Below are 23,977 nucleotides of genomic sequence, written 5' to 3' on the forward strand. Positions count from 1 at the left end.
GGTGCTTAACAGCGCAAACGAAAGGAGGGGATAGAAGAGACGAGAATAGAGCGCTGAACTAACAACCAAAGTTTATGGCAAACCAACTGCAATATACTAACAGCCCAAGTTTATTGCAAACCAACTGCAATATACTATATATTGCAGTTGGTTTGCCATAAACTTTGGTTGTTAGTTCAGCGCTCTATTCTCGTTTCTTCTATCCCCTCCTGTCGTTTGCGCTGTTAAGCACTTTCTTCGCCTACCATGCTGCACCAATCAGCCCAATCAACCACTTTGTTAAAATTCATTTGAAGTTTCTCAATCTTCAAATGAGACCGCCGAGGCAAGTAATGTAACGTCTAATTTGTGTCGCGTTTACTAAAAAGTCACGGCTTTGCCACAAAGGCGAAGCAGTGAACGCGATAGCAACAAATTGATTGATTGACTGAAAAACTTTATTTAAAAAACTCACAGCTTTGCCGCGAAGTCGAAGCAATGAACGCGATAGCAACAAATTGGAAGGTCATGCGCAGAATGGCAAGCAAATCGAAACGAGTCCCGTGTTTCCCACGCAGAAATGACGCACAAACGTACTCACAGGTACAGATAACCGTGAATAAGCGTCTCGGTTGTTAGTTCGCTGTGTCTGAAAAGCACACCCTTTTTCCAAACGAAGGCTGTGCAACAATTGCAGTGACCTTTGTGCACCCGCTAACTACAACAGAATCGTTCCGACAAAACCCAAAGGCTAGCCAAGGCGTACAATTTTTCCTACTGCAAAATAAGGGCGCGCGATCGAACGTACACCCCTTATTCTCTACGCGGGCCAAAGTAAGCGTGAGAGATGAGAGCCGCCGCGCCCTCATTGCGCCATATTGCTAATAATGCTTAAAACACGATAATTTCTCCCCCTTCCCCTGAGATGCCCGCTAACAGCGGTAAGTGGTAGATATAAATAGCTTGCCGTTTGAACGTTGAAGGAGGTACCCCAACGCTTGATGAAGTGCCATATGATATGTTTTCCTCATGGCTACGCACAGCTTGTGGAAAACACGAATGCAAGACCGCAATGCAGAGCCCACCACCACTTCAAGCACACACTTCATACAAATGGCTATCCACCTCAAAAACATTTACGACGAGCTAGACTTTAGACCGGACTGGTTTTCCATCCTAACTTGCAGGCTTCTTTTTCTTGTAGCCATTGCTTCCGTCCGCTTATTCTTCTCAGGAGCCCGATGACTTGTCGCGAAGTGGTTTCCAGGCTTTTAAGGGTCTCTCAGACGAGCCATTTTTCTTCTAAAAATAGGCCGAGTATCCTTATGGTGGTTACTTTGGGTACTGTTTCTTTGTTTACCGTGATGGTAAACGTGTCTCTGATAGCTGGCAGTAGTTTAATCGCTATAAAGAGCTTTGATATGGCTTGAGAACATTTGAGTCCGTTCAGTGCCGTGAAGGTTTGCACTGTGTCAGCTGCTTCTTGCAAACCATTCTTGACATTGTCTGGGCTTCCTATCCTCGTCCAAATCGTCACGTCGTCTGCATATATTGCGTGGCGAATATGCGGAATCTTTTCCAACTTTTCTGGCAGTTTCCTTATTGTGCAGTTAAACAAGAAGGGTGACAACACTGCGCCCTGTGGTGTACCTCGTGCTCCAAGTTTTAATACCAGACTTCGGATTCCACCAAATTGCAGGATGGCAGTTCTGTATTTGAGAAAGGCTGAAATATAGTTATACGTTGGCACTCCCACATTCATCTCAGCGAGAATAAATAAGACTGACTTGTGGGTTACCTGATCAAAAGCCTTTTGAACATCTAATCCTAGTATTGTCCTGGTGGCACCTGGAGAACCTGGGTCCACGATGTGTTTTTTATCATCCATATCATGTCTTCAGTGGACATACCTTGCCTAAAGCCGAATGGGGTTGGCGGAAATAGTTGATGTTCTTTTCTGTGTTCATGAGATCTTGCTAAGACAACATGTTCGAGTGCCTTTCCCAAACATGAAGTCAGAGATATTGGCCATAAATTTTCCAGCTCTAATTTTTTCCCTAGTTTAGGAATAAAAACGACTTTGGCTTCTTTGCAAGTACTAGAGATGTTTCCAGTGTGCCATATGCCGTTGTAGAATTTACTTAGACTTCGGATAGACTTATCATCCTAGTTTCTCAGTATCTTGTATGTGACACCATCTTTTCCCGCGGCCGAGGTTGTCTTGAGATTTGCGAGTGCTGCCCTCACTTCAGCCTCCGTGATGACTGCAAGTTTTTTGTTGTTGGTTCCCTCGTACGAGGGATAGGCGGCTTCGTCCTCTTCCTAATTCAGGTACCTTAGCATTAGTATATTTATGATGTCGTCACCGTGCCTTTGAATTTTTGCGCCAGCATTTGCATGCGTCTTTGTGCAGCCCCTTTGGTATTGTCTAGCTCTAATAGGTGCTTTATTAGCGAGCACGGGTTTTTGGAGCCAAGCTGTCCATTAATCCTGTCACAGATTTGCATCCATTGCATTGAACTTAGTTCACCCGAGTATGTCTCTATTTGTTTTTCTACTTCTGTCAACTGTAGCCTGAGGTTTCGGTTAAGTTTATTTTTAAGCCATTCTGCTTGCAATGTTTATTGTTTCTCCCACAAGTTGACCAGCCTTGAGTTTGGCTTGGGACCATCTTAATTATTCTACCGGGACCTCTGTAGTGGCTTCTTCGAAATCTTTAAGCAGTTCCTGTACCCCCTCATCAATATTTTCGATTTTGTCCACTGCTTGCCGGTTCCGTTTGTACCTAAAAAGATCCCATTTAGTACGCTGAACCGGACCTTTTTTCCTGCCATTACCTGTTGCTGGAATCGTAACATCAAGTAGATAGTGGTTCCTTCCCATATTCATCCCTGTGTTTGCCCGGGTAGCTTTTTCGGCATACTTAACAAAGCACAAGTCTGGGGTGGTATTTTTTGTGACACTGTTACCTATCCTTGTCGGCTGTCAGGGGTCAGTAAGCAGCGTCAGTCCGTTGTTATGGACACCGTTAAGAATAGCAGCACCTTTTTTCGTGTTTCGCTGATAGTCCCACATTGTGTGATGGGCATTAAAGTCTCAGAGGACTATTAGTTGCTCATTCGCAGCTTCCTTTCTTGCTTGTCTGAATATTGCTGCAAAAGGTATTGTTTTAGTTTGCGGCGGGCTATATATATTGAGTATGTACAGGCATTTACTTTTTCTGGTTTACTTGGTTTACGTTCCACAGCTGGGATGGTGGCGCCACCTATCAGAAAGTTGATAAGTTAAAGAAAAGTGAAAAGGAAACGAATGTGTTGGTCCATGTCACCGCACGAAGCATTGTTACAAGCTTGTTTTCGTAATATTAAAAGTAAATAAATATGAACCATGCATCAAACGCGACAACATGCATGTCGCTGATTTGTTTACATCGATCTTCTAGTTAGGCTTAGTGACTTTCGTAATGGAAAGCTATCTTGTGACTCGTTGGCACACTAGTAGCGCGTCTGATTCCATGGGAAGCCATCTCAAATGGGCTGAGCATTCCTGACTATATGTGGGTGAAAACCAAATGAAATGAAAGTGAAAATAAGAAACGCGCGTGTCCATATCAATATTAGAAACCGCGAAAAAATTTTCGCCTAATAACGCTATCAATTTACAATGTAACGTGCTTTGAGGTAAGCGGGCTCACTGTGCCTCCCAACCAAGCTTATGAAAAACGCAGTACGGCATATTACAGCCACAAACACTTGACAAAGCGAATTACATTAGCTAGTTAAGCGCCTCCATGGCGTAACTCACAAACCAGCGTCGAGGTCAAGTTCTCGTGTTTATCAGCTGCAGGTAATTTTCTTGGGGTGATCTTCGTAAAAAGAAAGCTAAAAAAAGACGTAGTCAAAATTTTTTGTGGCTTGTCTCACGAAAAAAAAAAATGCCCCCCAACCCCCACCCCCCGCACCGAAGGGATCCGTGAGGAAATGCGAAGTCATTGCGTAAAGTTCATCACAGCATTTCGCGCGTGAGAACACACGTTAGAATAATGTTCTTTTTTCTGACACCATGCAGCCAATAGCACCGTTCGCCGCGCGTGGCGTTTTTCTGTGGCTAAAAACGAGGTATGCATTTCCAGCTCGAGTATGAAGTAAACAAAACAAACAGCGTTCTTGGTTCGGCGTTGGCGTTGCACAGCGGCGTCTCGAGCACACATTTCCGGAGGTTCTTAACCTTAACTTTAGCAGCGAGAGAAGAAGCGGTGAAGCAATGCAGCTACCCTTTCCTAAACTCTCTCCCGCCACATGCTCCGGTTGCTAGGGGCGAGGATAAGCACACGCGCCCGCAGCTGCTGCTATGGGAGACGGAGTGAAAGTGGAGAGATAACACCAGCCGGCACACGTACAACACCGTGGATAACGCTGGATGTCTGACATGGCCCAACTGAGAGATGCGTTTGTATTTCAAAGCCGTGACAGCTCGTTGCTACGCCGTATTATATTTGCACGACGACAAACAGCGAAGCACCAGCGAAAACACAGCAGCAACATCCGTAGGCACGGCAGCTTTTGCCTACTACGCAAAACTAAGTGCTCGATGACAGCACCCCCGCATTTTAGTGACATATGTCCAGTGAAACTCGTCCGTAGATGCATTCCAAATGCCATGTTAATGTTTGAGCACATGTGAACTTATAGCGCTCCTTGACTTAACACCAGCGTTTTGAAGTGACGCCAAATGGTTGATTGTTAAAGACGTCAGCATTAGTTATGTGATAAGTTAGAACATCTACCATTCAATTTTGGGGTTACTGAAAAAAATACCAATTAGGTCATTACCATTAAGTCAATTAAGTCAGTAAGAAAGCGAAGTTAGGCTGCCAGGAGTTCTTTAAAATTTACGACGAACTTAGTTGACGGCTTCAAGGCCATGTTCGGGAACGAACAGAGAATGCTTCCCCCAGATGTGGTATAGTGGCGACGACCAAGCCTCGCCGCGGTGGTCTAGTGGCTAAGGTATTCGGTTGCTGACCCGCAGGTTGCGAGTTCGAATCGCGGCTGCGGCGGCTGCATTTCCGATGGAGGTGGAAGTGTTTTCGGCCGGTGTGCTCAGATTTGGGTGCACGTTTAAGAACCCCAGGTGGTCGAAATGTCTGGAGCCCTCCACTACGGCGTAGAAATATTCGTAAACCTTGGGTTTTCAGGAACAATATCGTTGTAGTGAACGGGAACACAATGTTCACTGCACTTGTTGCACAGTCTTTGTGAAAAGGGTGCGCTTTTCAGACACAGAGAAGTAACAACTGAGACGCTTATTCGCCTTCATCTGTACCTGTGAGTACGTTTAGTGCGTCATTTGTGCGTGCGAAACGCGGGGCACGTTTCGGTATTCTTGCCATTCTTCGCGTGACCAATCAAGCTTTATTGCAATAGCAATTATATGGACACTCTCGGCTGGATTTCGCTGCCGGCGTCGGCGTTGATGTCATGCACTGTATATGTATACGTATGTATAAGTATGAAAACGCAAGAAAAAAATCCCAGAAAAAGACACTCCAGAGCGCGGAACTGAACGTGGAACTTTCATGTCATGAATGTGAGGCGTTACCCACTGAGTCATTGAGGGGTACATCTTTTGCATGGAGTTTAGTATTTGCGTAATAAAGACAAAATCAAGCAAAGAAAAGTACAATCAAATGGCGACAATAAGCGCTCAAGCGTTACTCATAAACACTAATTCGCTAATACAGCGTGAGTTCTTGACATCGTGTTATGCAAACAATAAAGGGGTGAGGTGAAACAGCACTCTTGCCTGCAACGAAGGACGTCGTCAAGCGCGGGCGGACGCACTCAAAAAGCACTGGATAACAAACCAGCAGTGTATGTGGATTCCAGTCACGCAAGCGGGGTGAATTATGTTATTGCGGCAGTTGATGACTATGGACACACATTGCGGACAGAAACCATTCAGGCCGGCTCCGCAACCGAGGCAGAAGGAACAGCGATTGCTATTGGAACTACCATTGAGGGCACGAAATTTATTATATCGGATTTGATGTCGGCCATCAAGAGATATGCTGCGGGGTATACAAATGGAATGGCCCTGCAAATATTAGCACGACCTCAACAAGAAATCAAGCTCATTTGGGTTCCGGGCTACTAAATGAGGCCGCTCACCAGACAGCCCGAGGGAACATAAACCGGGCAGTGGTGCGGTCCCAGAAACCAAATCCGATTGACCTGGCACTCAGCTATGGAGACCGGCTCAGCTGGCACCGAGAACAAAGAAGGCTTTATCCACCTCCAGATGAAGCATTAACCCGGGCCCAAGCGACTACACTGCGAAGGGCTCAGACTCATTGTATACTCAGCCCGAGGAGGCTGGCCGCAATAGTGAAAGATGAAAATCTACACAAGTGTAATAACTGTGGCTTATATTTATATAGGCCGCAGGCAGGACAAAACTACGTATTATGAAGTTGCCCCAACAACCCTCCACGGGAGGAGTTCCTGCAGCCATCTCCCTCACCGGAAGCCTGGGAGAGGTCCCTAAGGAGCCCGCATTTGCATTTACAGGACAAACTGGCGGACTGGTCTGCTAGTGTTGCGGCCCCTTGGGCCCCCACCTAGCCCCCCTCGAACTTATTTTCCCTCATTTCCCTCCCCTTTCTGAATAATTAAGTTCATTCCTCCAAACCACGTAAACGCCATCCCGCTAAACTATAAGACTCTGTCCGCAATGAACGTTTCCTGCACGCTAACGTCATTACCTTAACCCCCGCTATCATGATAACAATAAGCTATAACTGTCCATTATTCCAGAACTTGCGCGAGCACCAGTGATAAGGCTTGAATATTCGACAGCTCGTGCATAAATGTCGGCGCACTTCGCCGCTTGTCAGTTTATTGACGGCCGATGCTCTGGTTACTGCTATCAGTGCCAGTGCGTATTTCTGTAATCTGTGTTTTAGGAGCGAAGCTTCTTAAGGTGTGGTCTGAGCGTCTCGCGATAATCGTATGTATCCACCTCTCGTTAGTTCTTGAACCAGCCGAAGAGGGCGGTACTTGTACATATAACGAAATGCATATACGCTGAAAAATGCAAGTGTTACGACACTAGAGAACGTTCCTTGTAGTATGATTAATAATAAAAATCAATCCCAGCATATCCATGGAGTGAAAAAATGCCCCGCCGTGGTGGTCTAGTGGCTAAGGTACTCGGCTGCTGACGCGCAGGTCGCGTGCTTGAATCCCGGCTGCGGCGACTGCATTTTCGATGGAGGCGGAAATGTTGTAAGCCCGTGTGCTCAGATTTGGGTGCACGTTAAAGAACCCCAGGTGGTCGAAATTTCCGGAGCCCTCCACTACGGCGTCTCTCATAACATATGGTGGCTTTGGGACGTTAAACCACGCATATCAATCAAATCAATCAATCCATGGAGTGACTGATGTGAGTGGGGCGAAGCGTCCGTCAATCAATTTGTTCTTGCTTCCACCTACCTGTGCGTCCGTCCATTCGTGTATCCATCCATCCGAGCTTCCGCCCATTCATGCAGCCATCCACGCGTCCATCCATCCGTCCATCCGTGCGTCCATCCGCGCGTCCATCCATGCGTCCGTCGGTCCATGCGCGCGTCCGTCCATCCTATTGTGCGTCCATCCCTGCGTCCGTCTGTTTGTGCGTTCGTCTATGCATCTGTCCGTCCGTCCGTTTATCCGAGCGCCCGTCGGTCCATTCGTGCGTCCGTCCATTCGTCCGCCCATCCATGCGTCCTCTCGTGCGTAAATCTGTGCGTCAATCCGTCCATCCGTCCATGCGTCAAACAGACAGATGACGGGCGGACGTGGTTAGAGGTTCATTCACGATTTGCCGATAAAAAGTATAATACGCTCAAGGCGGCGGCGGCTCGCGCTCGAAGACGGAACCCCGATGCATTGTCAGAATATATCGGTCACGAAACTAGGAGAGAAAAGGTATTGTCACATGCATAAACGCCGGCCGACGATTGAAGCGGGACTAGTAGAATAGCGGTCAAATAAACAAAACCAAAAAGTCAATATATTTTTTCAAATAGTTGTAACTTTATATATGTCAAAGTTAAGTACAAATTTACTTTACGGTATATCTGACACCTGGTTGAATGGTTTATTGCCTCATTTTTTGGTGGAGTGCCATAAATGGGGGCGTATACAGGCAGTCTTTCACCAGCGCTTCTGTTTAGTTTGGTGCAATGCCTGGTCAACGAGGCATCGCTCACTTTTCAGTGCTGGTTTCATGCGTACCTTCCATAGTTTATTTATTTGCTTATGTTCTGTTCACTGGCGCCACATTTTAGAGCCGAACTAGCTCTCAGAATGTGTAGCTGGGCGCTCCTGTGACTGCCAACTGCCTTCGCTTGCGCACAGCCAGCGTGCCCTCGCCTCTGATGCCGGTGAATGCGACACGCTATAAGCAACGAGACGCTGTACTCTATGGTTGCAATAGCGATATTCTGTAGGATCCTGTTTTGCTGCAGTGGTTTTTCACGATTGACAACATGATTTTTCGACCTAGTATGCTATTGTGCCCTTCAGCAACGGTGCATGCCACAATTTCATTCGCAAAGTTTTATTTGACCAGTAAAACAGCCTTATAAATTAAATCTTTTTGTTGGTCTTCCTTTTCTCTCGCGAACGCCATTGAAAGCCGTAAGGCGCAATGAAATCGCGTATCTAAAACGGCACGTCAAAGGTGAGCAATTGGGAAAAGTTTTAGTTTCGCGCCAAATAGGGCAAATGCACGACGTCACCGCCACTTCCCGTTGTGACGTCATAATTCATTTTATTTTTGCTTGCTGTAAGAGGTCCCTTCTATACGTAGACTGCGATGTTGGCAACGAGCCGCCAACAACTGCGTACATGGGCTTCTACGGAAGGCACGCTACCGTTTTACATTTGCCTTTGAATATGTGTTTCTGCATGGGCACGGCTCTTTAAGGCAGCAGCGAGCAAAAGAAACACTTCGACCATGCACTTGCTGATTATATGTGCCTTCGATGACATGCCTAACACAAGTGTACCGTGCAGGGCTGTTTTGACTGCGTTGTGCTTCACTAGACTTTCATGCCCGTGAGAATTCGCAGAAAAACAGCACTCAGGAAACTTGCCAAGACTGTTTTCGGCCCGTATGCCTTTCGCAGCCTCGATTAATTGAGCTACGGACCTGACACGCGGGTAACGGCAGTGCCCACAATATGTAGTTGCAGCGTTATCGCAAGCTTATGTCGAATGAAAGTGGCGCCAAGATCACCCTTGTCATTTTCGTAAATACCTTGTCTGAAACATTTAGACACGAGAATTTACCTTAACAATATATATATATATATATATATATTCTACCAAAGCATAGTGGCGCCAGCTCTGTGCCAGCGTGAAAGAAGACGTTGACGTCCGTGTGTGGCTCGTGCTTGCCGGGTTCCTGCCTGTACCAGCTTGTTGTGGCCAACGTTTCTGGAATAATAACCTGTGTTTTTACGCAACCTTGCTCGTTGCATTTGGTGGAAACGTGCTGGGTAACGTCCTGGAGCTCCGCAGCCGTAAGCTACCATCTCAGTCCGCGATGACCGAGCGCGTCGATCCCCCACAAGGCTCTTCCACGCTTCCACCTGTCATGTGCCTTGGTGTACTTCGTCTGCGTGACCCACCAGTATACAACGGCACTGAAGATCAAGATGTCGAGGACTGGCTGGCAGAGTACGAGCATGCCAGCGCGATTAACAAGTGGGATGACCCTGCGAAGCTGACTCACGTCATCTTCTACTTGACGGATTTGGCCTACCTATGGTTCACCAACCACCAAGCTGACATCCCCACCTGGTCGGTTTTCAAAGAGGCCGTCACCTCGTTTTTCGGTCGTCCAGCCATGCGTAAGCTTCGTGCTGATCTGGGGCAACCTTTACAAAAAGCCTACGGACCGTCAAGTGTACCTACATTTCAACAGCAGCCACCCAAAGCATTGCAAAACGGGTATTCCATATTCTCAGGCCTACCGGTACCGAAGAGTACACCGATATGCGGGAATTTGACAGACACGCGGAACACCTAAAGCATTCCTTATTGAAACAAAATTATCCGGAAGATATTATTGACGATGCCATACTACGTGCTCGCAACGTGAACATGAAGGATATAATTAAGGGACCAAACAGAGTATCTAAAACGACTTCCCAAACGAACCTTGTACTAACTTACTCCTCATCAGCGCCACGAATCAACAACATACATTCCCGCCATTTCAACATAATCAGGCAAAGCAAACGACTAACTCCTACTTTCGCGAAGCCACCTCACGTGGTGTACCGCCGGGATAAAAATGTGAAGTACATTCTTGTCAGAGCAAAAACAAACACCCCCGAATTTCAATCAGGGTGCCATCCCTGCGGAAAAGCTCGATGCAAGGTATGCCCACAGATGGTCACAACACGTGAATCCAAAGCGAACTTCTCGGATTTCAAATTCTGCATAACTGAAAGCCTTAATTGTGACTCCAGTAACGTAATATACATGCTACATTGCAACATCTGCGGACAAGAATATATCGGCCAAACAGACACGCCATTTCGGCTGCGGTTCAATAATCACCGGTACCACGCCACTTCACTGCCGAAGCTACCTTTATCTAGACATCTGCGCCTGCCAAACCACAGTTTTGAAAATATCAGCGTAACTCTTTTGCAGTCCGGTTTCTCAAACAGACGCGAGCGCGAACAGCGTGAGGCATATTTTATTTTCAAATTTCGAACATTAGTAGCCGGCATCAACGAGGACCCCGGAAAACTCAACTGCCTCCGAGAAGTAAGCCAGGAGGAAATTGGTGACAAAGATTGATAGCTGGAGACCATGCTTTTTTCTGACTGACTCGTACGTGTACACTGTCCTTTCTTGTTTTTTTCTTCCTTTTTTTCTTCCTTTTTTTCTTTTTTCCACATGCACATACAAAGTGTTTACGTCCGCCTACCACTTGATGACCATTGAAGGGAAACGGACGAAGATTAAAGAGTAAAGAGCCGACCGACCCACTAACAAGAAACCCTTCCTTTACGCACGCCGCACGCCGACCGACCCATTACGGAGAAACCCTTTCTTTACGCACGCCGTCACGAACCCTCCCTGCACCGCGGCGACAATCTTGGGTGGCCCGACACACGTCGAGAAATGAACAGCACGTGATAAGAACCGCATGTGGACGTACACGGACAGTTGGTTTCATTCTCAGTGTTGACAGTGGTTCTTCCTTTTTTTTTACTTTATTTCTTTTCTTTCTTTTTCTTGTTCGTCTTTTTCTCCCCCCCTTTTTCCTTTTTTTAGTTCCCTCTCACTCTCGCAAACATCTTTCAAGGCGAGAGGGACGCGGCAGCAACGAAGTTTCGAATTTCAAGTCAGTATAACCCATCCCCTGATCAAGGGAGGACCCCTCCCGAAACTGTTGGGAAATAAATATATTTATTCTTGTTGACAACGCTCCCGTTGTGCCATATCCTATATATATATATATATATATATATATATATATATATATATATATATATATATATATATATATATATATATGGGACATATATATATATATATATATATATATATATATGTAATAAGGGAAAGAAGTGTATACCTAAGGGCTCGTGTTTTTCCGTGTTTTAACACAATATCAATGAGATATAACAGACAGTAATGCCAAGGAATGTACAGGGGAAGTTATTATAATCAATGGAATGTAAATAAGAAGAAAGAAAAGTGGATGAAAAATTACCAACTGTGAGCAGGAATCGAACCTACGACCTTCGAATTACGCGTTCGATGCTCTAACCACTGAGCTATCACAGCGGCCCTCCCTCCATCCACTTTTTTGGGTTTATCTGTGAATTTAGAAGTAGGAGCGACAGTCAGCGCCATCTATAAGCCAAACAACGAGTGTGAAAACACTCTTATGCGCATGTTTGGCGTCACGTAGCACGTGAACTTATTATGAGCGGGCAGCTGATTAATTGTCCCTCTTATACAACCTAAACACACCAAGTCTGCCAGTACGAGACCCTCGTTCAATGAAATAAGGGAAAGAAGTGTATACCTAAGGGCTCGTTTTTTCGTGTTTTAACACAATATTAATGAGATATAACAGACAGTAATGCCAAGGAATGTACAGGGGAAGTTATTATAATCAATGGAATGTAAATAAGAAGAAAGAAAAGTGGATGAAAAAATTACCAACTGTGAGCAGGAATCGAACCTACGACCTTCGAATTACGCGTTCGATGCTCTAACCACTGAGCTATCACAGCGGCCCTCCCTCCATCCACTTTTTTGGGTTTATCTGTGAATTTAGAAGTAGGAGCGACAGTCAGCGCCATCTATAAGCCAAACAACGAGTGTGAAAACACTCTTATGCGCATGTTTGGCGTCACGTAGCACGTGAACTTATTATGAGCGGGCAGCTGATTAATTGTCCCTCTTATACAACCTAAACACACCAAGTCTGCCAGTACGAGACCCTCGTTCAATGAAATAAGGGAAAGAAGTGTATACCTAAGGGCTCGTTTTTCCGTGTTTTAACACAATATTAATGAGATATAACAGACAGTAATGCCAAGGAATGTACAGGGGAAGTTATTATAATCAATGGAATGTAAATAAGAAGAAAGAAAAGTGGATGAAAAAATTACCAACTGTGAGCAGGAATCGAACCTACGACCTTCGAATTACGCGTATATATATATATATATATATATATATATATATATATATATATATATATATATATATATATATATATATATATATATATATATAGCCAATAAAATGCCCTCAAAGAAATTCCTCCTGACACAATCCGCAGCTATAGGTTGTCATCGCATTGCTGAATGAAACCCTACCAAAAATTATCGTATGACGCATGTTGTTTGTATCTAATAATCTCGTGTATGAACACATACGATGTGTATGTGTTCTCGTATGATCATACGAGAAAACTGGCCATCTTTTATGTCATATAAAAATTTTCGATATGTTGAGAGACGGCCGCACTTATACGCAGAACGCTGAAGCGTAAATGGATACAAAATGAACAAGAACAACATTCATTTGTTTCAGATCGAACAGAATACACATGAAACACTCTTTTCAACTGGCGTTAATAAATGGCGTACAGAATCTGTGCATGAAACCTGAAGGGGCTCTCGAGAAAGCTTGCTTAGAATTAGCAGTGCCGAAAGAAAGCTTTCATACCTTCATCAAGATTCACAGAGTTCCCAGTGAGGCATCCCTCCAATTGTTTACGAAAGGGAGCTTGCCCATGCGACCAAACCTTGCCTGCTGTCTGAAAGTTCATTGCTGCCCCAGGTGGTCACAATTGTTGCTACTACAGACAAACGTTCGTTTTAAAGTAATGCGGAGTGCGAATGCATGGAATGAAATGCGACAATTCCCGGTCACAAAACAGGCACACTTCAAGTAAACCGATATGCCTTATCTTCACTACATTGGCGCTGCATAAAGGACTAGTATGTAGGCGGCCCCCCTGTCCAAAATGTTTGATGAAAAGGCAAGATAAAATGCAACCTTTTGTTACTTCTGGAGCTGCAGTGGTGAAAGGTCTCCATTCTTTTGAAGCAAACAATTTTCAATATTCAGTGTAAAATTATGCAGTTAGGTTGCGATACATGCAAGTATACAGTTTATTTTTATGAAGGCGGAAATGTTGTAGGCGCGTGTGCTCAGATTCGGGCGCATGTTAAAGAACCCCAGGTGGTCGAAATTTCCAGAGCCCTTCACTACGGCGTCTCTCATAATCATATGGTGGTTTCGGGACGTTAAACCTCACATATCAATCAATCAACAGTTTATTTTTATTGTTCTTTATAAATCCGTGCAAGTTCTTTAGTTTCTTTGCTCTGGAAGCTGAAATTATATATCGAGAAGCAGCCCGAGGCTCTGTCTTCGGACTGCTCTTTCACAGATATATGAAAGACTTCCCACTTATGTGTTGTCCAGTACAGTATAACCTCATCTGCTTATAACAGACATTCGAAAACTACATACTGATTGACTGTGCTATGCCAACCTCACTATAGTTTGTTTGTCGGAATGGAATCACCACCAACTCTTATTTAGATATTTTTTAGCCTTGGAAAAATTATGTCTGCCGCTGAAGTATTACCTTGTTTAGATGAAAAAAAAAGGTAAATTTAAGGCATGTTTTTGTTCGTTAGACATTATATTGTTGAAAAATAGCACATAATAACATAAGGCAAAGTGTGGGCGATCTTATTAGAAGTGACGTAAATGTGACGAAAAAAAAAAGTAAACGAAAAAATAACTTGCCACCAGCTGAATCTGGACCTGCAAAATTTGAATAACGCTTCGGACACTACCATTGAGCTACGGTGGCGATCATCCCCTCATTTACTTTAGAGAGTATAAATCTTCATTTAAACGTGGAAGCATCCGTAAGAGCCAGTTGTGGCCATTACGATGAGTGTGTAAGACTTTTTTGTTTGTCTGGCTTGACGTAACACGTGATCCTATTACGAGAAGGCAGCTGACAAATAATCTGGCGCATACCACCTCAAGGCATCAAGTTTGCTAAAACGAAACCCTCGCTATGAATGAAGAAAGTGTCAATTTAAGGCTTTTTTTTTTTTGTACGACATAACATATGAATACTAACAAACAAATTCGCTAAGAGAAGTAAAGCGAGCGTTATCAGAATGTTATGCCACAGGCAGAAAGCGCGCCCTCCGCAACTCGGGCGGCTGCGGCCACAAAGATGCCCCAGATGTTCGCCGGTGTTGTAGCGTCCGAACGTTAGAATGGATAAATCGTGCCTTTCAAAGGTTACATGCGAAAAGGTGTTCTGGAATAATGTTTCAGTTGTGCGTATCATGTTTCGAGCTTGATTAAAACCGTATGCCGAAACACATGCACGTTGATAGCTGTCTTCACATATCTCAAGGTCATTCTTTTTCAATGCGAACCATTCTTTAGCGAACTTCGGTGACTTGGAGCGTATACATCTATCTATCTAGCCGCCTACGACTTTTAGCTCTCCTGGCCGTTTCAATAATGGTACCGATACCAAACTTCGTATGGCATAACATGACTGTATGAAAAACATATCTGACTAGTCGTCACATGAAATTCATGACATGTATGTCATGAATGTCATGATTTACATCTCATGGTCCTGCAGCCCTTGCGGCAGTTTCGTTCACATAGCATGTTGAAAAAATGTTATGGTATGACATGATTGCATGCCAAACGCAAGCGACCGACTCTTACATGAAAATCATGACATGCGTGTCATATAACAACATGACTACATGCCACGCCCATGATGAGCTCGCGGCCGTCTTGCTAGCGTCACATATACCAAATTTGTTATTACGGTACCTGAGTAGATGAGGAAGGTATGTGACTGCTGCAAATATGATAATCATAAGATGTGTGTCATGTAACAACATGACAACATGCCACGCTCATAATGCGCTGTGGCCGTTTCGCTAGCTTCACTTATACCAAATTAGGTATTACGGGACGTGAATGAATGACGAAGGAATGATACTCGTGCAACCATAAAAAACATGAAGTGGTTATCATGTAACAACATGATTACATGCTACGCTCATGATGCGCTCGCGGCCGTTTCGCTAGCTTCACATGTACCCAATTCGGTATTATGACGCGAACTGACGACACAGAAAAATGAGACATCCAAACATGATAATCATGACATGCGTGTCATGTAACAACATCACTACATGCCACACTCATGATGCGCTCGTGGCCGTTTCGCTAGCTTTACATATGCCAAATTTTGTGTTACGTGACCTCAATGGACGTCACGTAATGGACGTCACGACCAGCGTCAAAAGACGCTGGTCGCGCCTGGCGTCAGACTAAAGAGTGCTCGCGTTTTGCTAACGTACTGTCACTGTGCCCAGCGTGTGCGCGTGTCAACGCTACATTGGAGTATATTGGACCCTTCATGATGCGCTCGTGGCCGTTGTGCTAGCTTCACTTATACCAAATATGGTGTTACGTCACGTCAATGGATGACGAAATATATGACTGGTGCAAACAAGATAATCCTGACACGCGTGTCATGTAAAAGCATGACAACATACCAAGTTCATAGCGTGCTCGCGGCCGTTTCTCTAGCTCCACATATACTAAATTTGGGATCACGTGACGAGAATTGATTACGAAGGTAAACGGCACATCCAAACATGATACTCATGACAGGGAAGTGATGTACGGCATTGTTTACCTCCACCTCGTTACGTTGTACTAGTTTTAAAGTGACATATCAACATTTCTCATTCATGCTTCGCATATCATTGATTCCCACTGTACGTGGGATCTGCCAATTTTTTTCTAAGCAGGTTTCTGAAGGACCCAAATATTCGAAGTACTTCTGGGAGTGCTGCTGAACGCTTGTGTCATTAGATGATGGGATGACTGGTAGCGAAAATACAGCGATCACACATACTAGAGACGCTTGTCGAATGGTTAACCGGACTGGGCTGTGACCCGCAAGTTGTTCAGCTGGGCTAGACGCATTTCTAAAACAACTGCAATGTCCACTGATGCACATTGTTGTACTTTCTGATACCACTAGAGTGGTAAGCGAGTGGGAAAATAAGAAACCGTTAAGCATTCAGTGAACTTAATTAGGCGTCTCCGACATTTCGTTTTTGATTACTGGCAGATAGGGGCGTTGCCAGAGTAGCTCACAATGATCGACACGGATGAAGTGAGTGGGCTGCGAGCTATTATAGATCTTCACCAACTAGACCGGTCATAAACCTTGCGTAGCCAAAACTTTTTTCGGGGGGGAGGGGCATTTCGTTGTTTTCGGGAGAAGCACCACCTTGAAATGACCATTTTTTACTCTCTAAGCCATGGCGAAAATCATTCGGGGCAACAGCGAGGGAGGGGGGGGGGGGCACGGGTTCATTGTGCCGATTACTGGCTGCACCCCTGCTTCTTAGTTGTGGTAATTGGAAGCTCAACTCGCTACCACGAGGGTAGTTAACATTGTTTGGGCAACACACAGGGACCTGTCTTTTTTTTTTTACATTCGTGTCATTTATTTTGTTGTTTGAAGTGCAGTAAGCAAAAACCAGTGTCTGAACAGTGCAATGTTTGTGGTATGACTAACCGCAAAAGGAGAAAAAAAAAACGACCATAACAGGGGGTTGCTCCTGCCGTTACATGTAGTCTACTTGAACATCGGCTACACGGCATCGGCTACACGGCAGCGAGTTTACAAAGGCGGGCGGATAGGGACCCCCTATAAAATTTCATCATCAAACGCCGGAAGAAGAAGAAAGAAGACTGCTGCCTAGAGCGAGCGAGCGCTACTTCACTTCTTCATTTCATTTCATTTCATTTATTTATTTATACTGTTAGCCCAAGTGGGCCGTTACAGGGTGGAAGTACAAACAATTATTTGCAAAAAAGAAGTACCGTACAGGTCTCGAGATAATTTCTCAGTATTATTGTGACCAGCAACTCGAAGTTATACATAACATACATAAATGGAACACACATGCGATGCAATACATACGCGCAGAACAGCACATGACGCATTTGAGGCAGCACTTTTGCACCGCGCTGAAGATTTGAAAGACAACTACTGCAGAATCATACAACCAACAAAAAGTACACACACACGCCAAAAAAAAAAAAAACATATGTCACTGTTATTCGGAAAATAAACGTTTTAGATTCTGTTCAAATGATGTAAGCGAGGAACAACCAATTATAGACTCTGGCAGCATATTCCAATCTTCAATAGCACGTGGAAAGTAACTGAACTTAAAGCAATCGTTACGTGGGACTAGGGGTGGTATATACATATTATGGCGATGTCTGGAGTGTTCTTGTGTGTTGACCTGGAAGTAATCTGAATAGTTTAGTTTAAAATGATTATGAATTAACTGGAAGAGGAATTTCAGACGCTCAATCCTCGTCCTAAGTTCAGGACTATCCAGTCCAGCTTTTTTACAGAGTTCAGTAGGAGAATGATGTCGGCGATATTTATTAAAAATAAATCTCGCACCAAGTCGCTGTATTTTTGTTATTTTATTGCAGTTTGTCTTTGTGTAAGGGTCCCAGACAATTTTAGAATATTCGATAATAGGTCTGACAAGAGTTTTGTAAGCAAGACACTTTATATCAGATGGGGCGGTATAAAGGTTACGTCTAAGGCTATACAATGCCTTGGTAGCCCTGGAGCATACATTATCAATATGAGTGTTCCACCGGAGGTCGGGCGTGAACCATAACCCAAGATATTTATAGTTTTGTACACGCTTGAGGAAAGCATTGCCAATCTGGTAGTTGTAATCTAGAGGTGCTTTCTTTCTAGTTATAGTCATAAAGACTGTTTTTTCTGTGTTCAAACTCATTTGCCATTCTTCGCACCAATCCTTTATTCTTTGAAGATTGTTGTTTAGATTAACTTGGTCATGTTCAGTCTAGATTCTGCTATAAACAACACAGTCATCGGCAAACAACCTTATCGGGACCGTAACGCGGTTTGGTAGGTCATTTATATATAACAAAAATAAAAGGGGACCCAGCACGCTCCCCTGGGGAACTCCAGAATTCACTGCAACTGCTCTAGACTGTTTATTTTTTATTTGAACAAACTGCTGACGGCAGCTGAGATAGGATGAAAACCATTTTGTCAAGTGATTATTTTGAAACGTTTTGTCAATTTTAAACAGTAGCTTTGAGTGCGATACTTTATCAAATGCCTTTGCGAAATCCAAATATACCACATCAGTTTGACCACGCAAATTGATTGTTTTTGAAAGATCATGAACAAATTCGATTAACTGAGTTGTTGTAGATAAGCCTCGGCGGAAGCCATGCTGCTTCGAAGATAATAGATTGTGCGTATCAAGATAGGACATCAAGTGTTTGTTAATAATGTGCTCGAGTATCTTTGAACATGTACTGATAAGCGAAATAGGACGGTAGTTGCGCTCGTCCCGAGAGGAGCCACTTTTGTGAACAGGGGTAATTTTAGCCTGCTTCCACGCTAGTGGGAAAGAGCCACTGCGCAGGGACGACTGAAATATTTTTGTAAGGAAGCGAGCCGCCCATTCAGCGTATCTGTACAGAAATTCGTTTGGTATACCATCAGGGCCGGGGGTTTTTCTTGTATTTATATTAAGTAAAAGATTTAGGACACCCTCTTCGCTAATTACCACATCATCGATCGGCCGCTGCAATGGTGACGTAGAAAACTCGGGCAAAATGCCATTATCATGAGTAAACACAGAAGCAAAAAAAGAATTGAAATCATCAACACGTTGTTGAGTAATTTCAGGTGGCCTCGGAGAGCTTGCTGGGGGAGTTACAAAGCGCCAAAACCGTATTCCAATAAATATTCTTCCAATAAACCGTATTCGTTCGAAGCAGTCCCTGGTCTCGATCGTCTTAATAATGGTGCCGTGAACCAGGATACTACCTCCTCGCCGGCAAGAAAGGTCAACCTGCCACGGAGCAGCAGAGAAGAAAACGGCGGAGGAGCAGAGGATCGACCTGGATCGAGCGACGAGACCACGGTGGACAGTACGAGCATCAGAACGAACGATTGACAAGTAAGGAGTCATTGTTAACCACTTCAATATGAGCAAGGAAGTGATAACGAAGAGAAGAAAAGCGCTTCGCTCCCAGATCACGCGACTGATCAACGCAGCCGAGCAACAAATTAATGATGGAGCTAACCGGGAGCAGCTGCTTACAACGTAGGCGCAGATTAAAGCAATGAGTGACAGTCTCAAGAGCGCGAACGAGCAAGTGGAAAAGTTTCTAACAGAACACAATGTCGAAGCTGAATTCGAAAGCGTCATAGAGTACGACATGAAATTAACGGCGATCTTATCTGCAATAGAAATCAGACTTCGACAGCCTGAACAATCGGATTCAAGCGATAGGACAAGGCAGGTAACGCCCTCAAGTACAGGACAAGAAGCAACGGAACTAGTTAAGCTACCAAAGCTTGAAATGATAAAGTTTGGGGGAAAACTTTGGAGTGGAACCGCTTTTGGTCTCAGTACGAGTCGGCAGTTCACCTGAGACCGAACATGAGCAAGGGACATAAGTTCAATTACTTGTTAGCATCACTAACCGGAAAAGCTGCGGCTGCTATTGAAGGACTTCAGTTCTCGGCAGAGGAAAATTATGATAACGCAATCAAAATACTGCAAAAAACGTTCGGCAATGGAGAACATTCCATTGAAATGCACATGAATGAGCTATTGAGTTTGGAGAAAGTGAGGTCTGTTCAAGATACCGATGACCTAAATAGGCTAGTACAGAGAGTGCAAGTTAACATATTGGCACTCAAGTCACTAAACGTGGAAACCGAGAGCTATGCGCCGATGTTGTTACCGGTATTAAAAAGAGCAATTCCACCAGAATTATCAGTGCAGTTCAAGTCAAAAGAGGCATTGAGAAACAGCTCAGCTTCAGAAAACGGCGAGCAAAACAACGCAACGGGAAAAGCTGGACAGGCTTATGTTATTCTTAAGAAAGCAAGCGGCTTTTCGTGAAGAAACACAACGTGAACAAGAGAGGATAACTGCAAAACCAAGAGAGAACCGCAGACAGATGCGCACAACTTAAAGCTTCTATAGCTCAGCGGACAGAATATGCTTATTCTGCAAGCAGAAAACCCACGCAACCGAAAACTGTCGTAGGAGCATTCCAATGGATGAAAAGAAAGCTATGCTTACCGAAAATAGAGCATGCTTCAGATGCACGCGACCAAACCACACTGCACGCATTTGCAAGGCCCAAGTAAAATGCAAGCAATGCAAGGGACGACATGCCACGTCAGTGTGTAGAACGGTGATGCAGAAAACAAGGGCAGAGCTGGTCTCAACAGCGCAAGGCGAAGCGACGACGTCTACGCTACACGCAACCGAAAATATCAAGCATAAGTTTGTGCTTCTGCAGACGGCTGTAGCGTGCGTAGAAGGAGAAACATGTGGCCGACATTGCCGTTTGTTATTAGACAACGGAAGTTAACGTTCATTTATTGAAGCGGGATTAGCGAAAAAAAATAGGTGTGAAGGTGTTGCGACAGGAAAGGCTGACGATTGGGTCATTTGGAGGAGACGAAAAGGTCAAACTAATGAACGTGGTGCAAGTGACTGTAGGATCACGAGAAACAAGCACGACAACAGTGATTGAAGCGTTACAAGTCGACGTCATCTCGCACAGTTGTATACCCACGCCAACTAAGAAACTCAGCGAGAAAATGAAACTGCTAAATATGCAAGTGGCTGATCACAGGACCAAGACGACTGCAAAAAATTCTGTAGAACTACTGATCGGCTCAGACTATTATTGGGAATTCTTTACTGGTAGAACTCAAAGAGTCGAGGACAGACTGATGGCTGTAGAAACTATACTGGGATGGGTACTGCAAGGGCCGTCAGAGCAAAGCAAGACAAAACTAACACATAATCAAGCAGTCATGGTTCTGAAGGTCGAAGCTGCGGAGACAGAACTCCAGCAAGAGCTACAGAAGTTCTGGAGCCTGAAGTCAATGGGGATCACAATAAATAGTTTGGATAACACCGGAAATGAAGTGGTCGAAGAATCCGAGCGCAAGATTGTACAACAAAACGGTCGCTATCAAGTCAGCTTGCCATGGAAACATGACGTAAACTTGGAAAGCAACAAGGAAAATGCGATAAAAAGACTACAGCAACTGACTAAAAGGCTGCAGAAAAATGAAGACATGCTGTATCGCTACGACAAAACTATATCAGAGTATATGGCATTAGGAGTCGCAGAGGAGGTCCAAGAGCCACCAGAACAGCCAAATGCACTTTGCTACTACATGCCACACCATGCGATCATTAGAGAGGACCGAGCCACAACAAAGGTTCGAGTAGTGTTTGACGCCTCATCACATTCTCGAAAAGGCATGTCTCTAAATGAGAACCTAGAGGCAGGACCGAATTTGAATGAGGACATGCTGTCGCTTCTCATTAATTTCCGAAAAGAAAAGGTGGCGTTAGTTGGAGATGTTGAAAAGGCATTTCTACGAATCTCTATACATGAAGAGGATAGAGATGCAATGAGATTTCTGTGGTGGAAGCATGACGCTGAAGGAAGGTTAATGAATGAAGTGCAAACATGGCGCATGACAAGAGTAATGTTCGGAACAACACCAAGCACGTTTATACTGGCAGCTACAATTAAACACCATTTGAAACAAGTGGAAGACCAGTTTCCTGATACGACAAGGACACTGCAGAAAGCGATCTACGTGGATGATGTCATTTTGGGAGCAGCAACGCTTGATGAAGCAGTTAAGTTGTGCAAAGAGGCAAAGCAAATGTTCAGAGAGGCAGCGATGAATTTGAGAAAATGGACATCCAATGAAGAGCGATTAAACAAAATAATTGATGAAAACGAAAGAGACGATTCTCACATAGATATTCGATCTAGAGGATTTACATTGCTTCTGGGCTTGATATGGAAACACTCAAAGGACATGATTTGCTTCCCTATTGAAAAGTGGAATTTATTAACAGATACAACGCACTTGACAAAAAGGGCTGTGTTACAAACCACAGCGAAGATATTTGACCCACTCGGTTTGTTGTCGCCATTCACAGTACGCGCGAAAATAGGACTGCAGAGACTGTGGAAAATGAACGTCACGTGGGACGACCAGTTCCCTAAAGATGAATGCGACAAATGGAAGAACCTTATGTCTGAAGCGGAGGACTTTCGAGTTCTAGAAACGCCACGATGCTACGCAAGCAAGAATCAACCAGTACAAGCATACAAGCTGCATGTATTTGCCGACGCGAGTCCATTAGCATACGGAGCGGCAGCATACTTGATAGCAGTATACCACGATGGAAGCAAAGAATCAAGGCTAGTAACACCAAAAAGCCGCGTAGCTCCAATTAAAGAGCTGACATTAGCGCGACTTGAACTGATTGATGGCAGCGGTGTTAGCATCAAGATTATGCGACTACATCAAAGGTCACTTCAACGAAAGCTTTCAGGAAATACACTGCTGTACGGACTCGATGATTGTGCTGCACTGGATCAAGGGAACAAGCAAAATAGATCTGTTTGTTGCCAACAGAATCGCAGAAATTAGAGAAAAAACACTTCAAGCAAGCTGGTCATTCGTTCAAAGTGACGACAACTCTGCTGACCTACTTACACGGGGAATAAGCGCAAAGGCATTGATAACCTCAAAGTTATGGTGGAACGGTCCCGAATGGATAACATCACTGTAAAATAACTTAGTAAGCATAATTAGCACAAATACAGACGTGGAAGACCAGCATAAAACACAATGTCACCAATGCATGGGAAGATCCGAAATTGCGCCAATCTTGAAAATCGAAAGGTATTCATCATACGGACGGCTTATAAGAGTGCCAGCATGGGTGTTCAGATTCATCAACAACACAAGAAAGGAAATCAAGAGAATGCTCGAAACAATTAAAAACGAGGTCTTAAATAATTACTGCAGTGGCCAACAAATTCAATGGAAAACGATAGCCGAGTGCGCGCCATGGTGGGGAGGATTTTACGAGCGCCTCATAAGAAGCTTGAAGACGTCGATGCGAAAAATAATATCGAAAAGCACAGCTTCAGTAGAGGAGTTACGCACTATTGTAGCAGACGTTGAAGGAACACTCAACAATCGACCATTGACTTACGTATATGGAGAACCTGACGAGCCAATGCCACTAACGCCGGCAGACATCATAGGTGGACGGTGGCAGCTTCAAGACGGACAAACAAGACTGTACAACGGTGACATTGAAGACGCATGGCGACGCAGATGCAAACTAGTGCGTGCTTGGTAGAAAAGATGGCATCAAGAATATATCAAAGAAATAGGAGCTACGGTAAAAGCCAAGACACGGCAAGCAAAACCACTCACAGGGTGACATCGTGTCGGTTGAGAA

General features: G+C 44.4%; 2 non-coding genes across 2 annotated transcripts; both read right to left on the minus strand.

Annotated features, from left to right (window-relative positions):
* Window positions 1–11,761: 11,761 nt before the first annotated feature.
* On the minus strand, window positions 11,762–11,834 carry TRNAT-CGU (transfer RNA threonine (anticodon CGU)). The gene has a single exon. It is a non-coding gene; the product is annotated as a tRNA-Thr (tRNA).
* Window positions 11,835–12,216: 382 nt separating this feature from the next.
* On the minus strand, window positions 12,217–12,289 carry TRNAT-CGU (transfer RNA threonine (anticodon CGU)). Its single transcript has one exon. It is a non-coding gene; the product is annotated as a tRNA-Thr (tRNA).
* Window positions 12,290–23,977: the final 11,688 nt, after the last annotated feature.

This window comes from Rhipicephalus microplus, chromosome 5 (genome assembly GCF_043290135.1).
Source record: "Rhipicephalus microplus isolate Deutch F79 chromosome 5, USDA_Rmic, whole genome shotgun sequence".
Lineage (NCBI taxonomy): Eukaryota > Metazoa > Arthropoda > Arachnida > Ixodida > Ixodidae > Rhipicephalus > Rhipicephalus microplus.